Below are 6482 nucleotides of genomic sequence, written 5' to 3'. Positions count from 1 at the left end.
AAGGATTTGGGGAACAGAAGACAAAGTTGAGGAACCCCTAAAGTGAGAAATGAATTTAAAAATTCTTCCATAAATTTGGAATCTCTGATGTTTGAAGCTTATTTAAGAGTAATCCACATATAAACTGGCTTCTGAAGGGGACCAAAAAGAAAATGGATTATCTTGAATCTTGGTGCTAAGTGATGATAGAAAAATAATTCCTGAGAACTCATAAACAGAAGAAAGCTTCAAGTAGGTTTACATATACAACATTTTTTACCAAGAATATCCAAAAACTCAAACAGAAAATTAATTAAAGTGGTTTTAGACTATTGGTATCCCCACACATCTCAAATATATAACCCAAACATTTTCTGTAGGTACTCACCTAAGCATCATTTAATCTCCACTGATGAACATTCAAAGCAAGTAAGTGACTGATAGTCAAAAGTCTCTATGCTCAAATGGTTAAGAAGAAAGCACCATAAAAGACAGCAGAAAAGAAACAAGAGAATCAAACCAAAAAAAAAACAAAACTAAAGTTCAAATCTTGAAATTATAAGACAGAGAACATAAAGCAAGTATACTTAATATATTACAAAAATGAGAAATGTTTAAAAATAAGTAATGAACAAACTATAGAAATGATCCCACACATGTACCCTAAAACTTAAAGTATAATAATAATTTAAAAAATGAAAGAAACATGAAAAAAAATAAGTAATGAACATGGCAATTTTTAAAAAAATAGAAATTGAAAACATTAACAATATAGTAAATGAGATTATAAACTCAATGGACAGATTTAACAGCAGATCAAATAAAGCCAAAGACAGAATTAGATATCTGTAAAAAAAAAAATTCAAGAAATTTTCTTTTTTTTATTATTATACTTTAAGTTCTAGGGTACATGTGCACCACGTGCAGGTTTGTTACATATGTATACATGTGCCATGTTGGTGTGCTGCACCCATCAACTCGTCATTTACATTAGGTGTTCCTCCTAATGCTATCACTCCCCCAGACCCCCATCCCCAACAGGCCCTGGTGTGTGATATTCCCTGCCCTGTGTCCAAGTGTTCTCATTGTTCAACTCCCACCTATGAGTGAGAACATGTGGTGTTTGCTTTTCTGTCTTTGTGATAGTTTGCTGAGAATGATGACTTCCAGCTTCATCAATGTCCCTGCAAATGACATGAAACTCATTCTTTTTTTTATGGTTGCATAGTATTCCATAGTGTATATGTGCCACATTTTCTTAATCCAGTGTATCATTGACGGAGATTTGGTTTGGTTCCAAGTCTTTGCTATTGTGAATAGTGCTGCAATAAACACACGTGTGCATGTGTCTTTATAGTAGCATGATTTATAATCTTCTGGGTATATACCCAGTAATGGGATTGCTGGGTCAAATGGTATTTCTAGTTCTAGATCCTTGAGGAATCACCACACTGTCTGCCACAATGGTTGAACTAATTTGCATTCCCACTAACAGTGTAAAAGTGTTCCTATTTCTCCACATCCTCTCCAGCGTCTGTTTTTTCCTGACTTTTAATGATCGCCATTCTAACTGACGTGAGACGGTATCTCATTGTGGTTTTGATTTGTATTTCTCTGATGACCAGTGATGATGAGCATTTTTCATGTGTCTATTGGCTGCATAAATGTCTTCTTTTGAGAAGTGTCTGTTCATATTCTTTGCCCACTTTTTGATGTGGTTGTTTTTTTTTTTTCTTGTACATTTGTTTAAATTGTAGATTCTGGATATTAGCCTTTTGTCAGATGGGTAGATTGCAAAAATTTTCTCCCATTCCGTAGGTTGCCTGTTCACTCTGATGATAGTTTCTTTTGCTGTGCAGAAGCTCTTTAGTTTAATTAGATCACATTTGTCTATTTTGGCTTTTGTTGCCATTGCTTTTGGTGTTTTAGTCATGAAGTGTTTGCCCATGCCTATGTCCTGAATGGTATTGCCTAGGTTTACTTCTAGCATTTTTATGGTTTTAGGTCTAACATTTAAGTCTTTAATGCATCTTGAGTTAATTTTTGTATAAGGTGTAAGGAAGGAATTCAATTTCAGCTTTCTACATATGGCTAGCCAGTTTTCCCAGCACAATTTATTAAATAGGGAATCCTTTCCCATTGCTGGTTTTTTTCAGGTTTGTCAAAGATCAGATGGTTGTAAATGTGTGGTGTTACTTCTGAGATTTGGCTCTCTGTTTGTCTGTTATTGGTGTATAGGAATGCTTGTGATTTTTGCACATTGATTTTGTATCCTGAGACTTTGATGAAGTTGCTTATCAGTTTAATGAGATTTGAGGCTGAGGCAATGGGGCTTCCTAAATATACAGTAATGTCATCTGCAAACAGGGACAATTTGACTTCCTCTTTTCCTAATTGAATTCCCTTTATTTCTTTCTCTTGCCTGACTACCCTGGCAAGAACTTCCAACACTCTGTTGAATGGGAGTGGTGAGAGAGGGCATCCTTGTCTTGTTCTGGTTTTCAAAGGGAATGCTTCCAGTTTTTGCCCATTCAGTATGATATTGGCTGTGGGTTTGTCATATATCGCTCTTATTATTTTGATATATGTTCCATGAATACCTAGTTTTTTGAGAGTTTTTAGCAAGAAGCGCTGTTGAATTTTGTCAAAGACCTTTTCTGCATCTATTGAGATAATCATGTGGTTTTTGTCATTGGTTCTGTTTATGTGATGGATTACATTTATTGATTTGCATATGTTGAACCAGCCTTGCATCCCAGGGATGAAGCCACCTTGATCCTGGATAAGCTTTTTGATATGCTGCTGGATTCAGTTTGCCAGTATTTTATTGGGGATTTTTGCATCGAAGTTCATCAGGGATATTGTTCTAAAATTTTCTTTTTCGTTGTGTCTCTGCCAGGATCTGGTATCAGGATGATGCTGGTCTCATAAAATGAGTTAGGGAGGATGCCCTCTTTTTCTTTTGATTGGAATAGTTTCAGAAGGAATGGTACCAGCTCCTCTTTGTGCCAATGGTAGAATTCGGCTGTGAATCTGTCTGGACCTGGACTTTTTTTGGTTAATAGGCTATTAATTATTGTCTCAATTTTAGAACCTATCGGTCTATTCAGAGATTCAACTTCTTCCAGGTTTAGTCTTGGAAGGGTGTGTGTGTCCAGGAATTCATCCATTTTTCTAGATTTTCTAGTTTATTTGCGTAGAGGTGTTTATAGTATTCTCTGATGGTAGTTTGTATTTCTGTGGGATTGGTGGTGATATCCCCTTTATCTTTTTTTTTTTTTTTGCATCTATTTGATTCCTCTGTCTTTTCTTCTTTATTAGTCTTGTGGTCTATTTTGTTAATCTTTTCAAAAAACCAGCTCCTGGATTCATTGATTTTTTGAGGGTTTTTTCATGTCTCTATCTCCTTCGGTTCTGCCCTGATCTTAGTTATTTCTGGCCTCCTGCTAGCTTTTGAATTTGTTTGCTCTTGCTTCTCTAGTTCTTTTAATTGTGATGTTAGGGTGTTGATTTTGGATCTTTCCTGCTTTCTCTTGTGGGCATTTAGTGCTATAAATTTCACTCTACATGCTGTTTTAAATGTGTCCCAGAGATTCTGGTATGTTGTGTCTTTGTTCTCATTGGTTTCAAAGAACATCTTTATTTCTGCCTTAATTTTGTTACTTACCCAGTAGTCATTCAGGAGCAGGTTATTCAGTTTCCATGTAGTTGTGTGGTTTTGAGTGAATTTCTTACTCCTGAATTCTAATTTGATTGCACTGTGGTCTGAGAGACAGTTTGTTGTGATTTCTCTTCTTTTACATTTGCTGAGGAGTGCTTTACTTCTAATTATATGGTCAAGTTTAGAATAAGTACAATGTGTCCTGAGAAGAATGTATATTCTGTTGATTTGGGGTGGAGAGTTCTGTAGATGTCTATTAGGTCCACTCGGTGCAGAGCTGAGTTCAGGTCCTGGATATTCTTGTTAACTTTCTGTCTCATTGATCTGTCTAATATTGAGAGTGGAGTGTTAAAGTCTCCTATTATGATTGTGTGGGAGTCAAAGTCTCTTGGTAGGTCTCTAAGAACTTGCTTTATGAATCTGAGTGCTCCTGTATTGGGTGAATATATATTTAGGATAGTTAGCTCTTTTTGTTGAATTGATCCCTTTACCATTATGTAATGGCCTTTGTCTCTTTTGATCTTTGTTGCTTTAAAGTGTGTTTTATCAGAGACTAGGATTGCAACTGCTGCTTTTTTTGCCTTCCATTTGCTTGGTAGATCTTCTTCCATCACTTTATTTTGAGCCTATGTGTGTCTCTGCATGTGAGATGGGTTTCCTGAATACAGCACACTGATGGGTGTGCTCTTTATCCAATTCGCCAGTCTGTGTCTTTTAATTGGGGCATTCAGTTCATTTACATTTAAGGTTAATATTGTTATGTGTGAATTTGATCCTGTCTTTATGATGTTTGCTGGTTATTTTGCCCATTAGTTGATGCAGTTTCTTTCATAGCATCGATGATCTTTACAATTTGACATGTTTTTGCAGTGGCTGGTACCGTTTGTTAATTTCCATGTTTAGTGCTTCCTTCAGGAGCTCTTGTAGGGCAGGCCTGGTGGTGACAAAATCTCTCAGCATTTGCTTGTCTGTAAAGGATCTTATTTCTCCTTCACTTATGAAGCTTAGTTTGGCTGTATATGAAATTCTGTGTTGAAAATTCTTTTCTTTAAGAATGTTGAATATTGGCCCTCACTCTCTTCTGGCTTATAGGGTTTCTGCCAAGAGATCCGCTGTTAGTCTGATGGGCTTCCCTTTGTGGGTATCCCAACCTTTCTCTCTGGCTTCCCCTAACATTTTTTCCTTCATTTCAACCTTGGTAAATCCGACAATTATGTATCTCGGGGTTGCTCTTCTTAAGGAGTATCTTTGTGGTGTTCTCTGTATTTCCTGAATTTGAATGTTGGCCTGCCTTGCTAGGTTGGGGAAGTTCTCCTGGATAATATCCTGAAGAGTGTGTTCTAACTTGGTTCCATTCTCCCCGTCACTTTCAGGTACACCGATCAAATGTAGATTTGTTCTTTTCACATAGTCCCATGTTTTTTGGAGGCTTTTTTCATTTCTTTTTGCTCTTTTTTCTCTAATCTTGTCTTCTCACTTTATTTCATTAATTTTATCTTCAGTCACTGATATCCTTTCTTCTACTTGACCAAATCAGGTATTGAAGCTTGTGCATGCATCACAAACTTCTCATGCTGTGGTTTTCAGGTCCATCAGGTCATTTAAGGTCTTCTCTACACTATTTCTTCTAGTTAGCCATTCGTCTAACCTATTTTCAAGGTTTTTAGCTTTCTTGCGATGGGTTAGAATATCCTCCTTTAGCTCGGAGAAGTTTATTATTACTGACCTTCTGAAGCCTATTTCTGTCAACTCATCAAACTCATTCTCCATCCAGTTTTGTTCCGTTGCTGGCGAGGAGCTGTGATCCTTTGGAGGAGAAGAAGCACTCTGGTTTTTGGAATTTTCAGCTTTTCTGCTCTGGTCTCTCCCCATCTTTATGGTTTTATCTACCTTTGGTATTTGATGTTGGTGACCTACAGGTGGGGTTTTGTTGTGGATGTCCTTTTTGTTGATGTTGATGCTGCTCATTTCTGTTTGTTACTTTTCCTTCTAACAGTCAGTCCCCTCAACTGCAGGCCTGTTGGAGTTTGCTGGAGTTCCATTCCAGACCCTATTTGCCTGGGTATCACCAGCAGAGGCTGCAGAACAGTAAATATTGCAGAATAGCAAATATTGCTACCTGATCCTTCCTTTGGAAGCTTTGTCCCAGAGGGGCACCTGCCTGTATGAGGTGTCTGTCAGCCCCTACTGGGGGGAGTCTCCCAGTCAGGCTACACGGGGTTCAGGGACCCACTTGAGGAGGCAGTCTGTCCATTATTGGAGCTCGAATACTGTGCAGCGAGACCCACTGCTCTCTTCAGAGCTATCAGACAGGGATGTTTAAGTCCGCAGAGGTTGTCTGCTGCCTTTTATTCAGCTATGCCCTGCCCACAGTGGTATAATCTAGAGAGTAGGCTGTGCTGAGCTGCAGTGGGGTCCACCCAGTTTGAGCTTCCCAGCAGGTTTGTTTACCTACTCAAGCCTCAGCATTGGCGATGCCCCTCCCCCCACCAGGCTACAGCTTCACAGGTTGATCTCAGACTGCTGTGCTAGCAGTGAGCAAGGCTCCTTGGGTGTGGGACCCACCGAGCCAGGCATGGGATGGAATCCCCTGGTGCGCCAGTTGCTAAGACTGTGGGAAAAGCACAATATTTGGCTGGAAGTGTACCGTTCCTCCACGTACAGTCTGTCACAGCTTCCCTTGGCTAGGAAAGGGAAATCCCCCAAGCCCTTGCACTTCCTGGGTAAGGCAAAGCCCCGCCCTGCTTTGGCTCACTGTCCATGGGCTGCACCCACTGTCCAACCAGTCCCAATGAGATGAACTTGGTACCTCAGTTGGAAATGCAGAAATCACCCATCTTCT

The sequence above is a fragment of the Pan troglodytes genome, chromosome X (genome assembly GCF_028858775.2).
Source record: "Pan troglodytes isolate AG18354 chromosome X, NHGRI_mPanTro3-v2.0_pri, whole genome shotgun sequence".
Lineage (NCBI taxonomy): Eukaryota > Metazoa > Chordata > Mammalia > Primates > Hominidae > Pan > Pan troglodytes.
The sequence above is the reverse complement of the archived record's forward strand: the minus strand, read 5'-3'. Positions refer to the sequence as shown.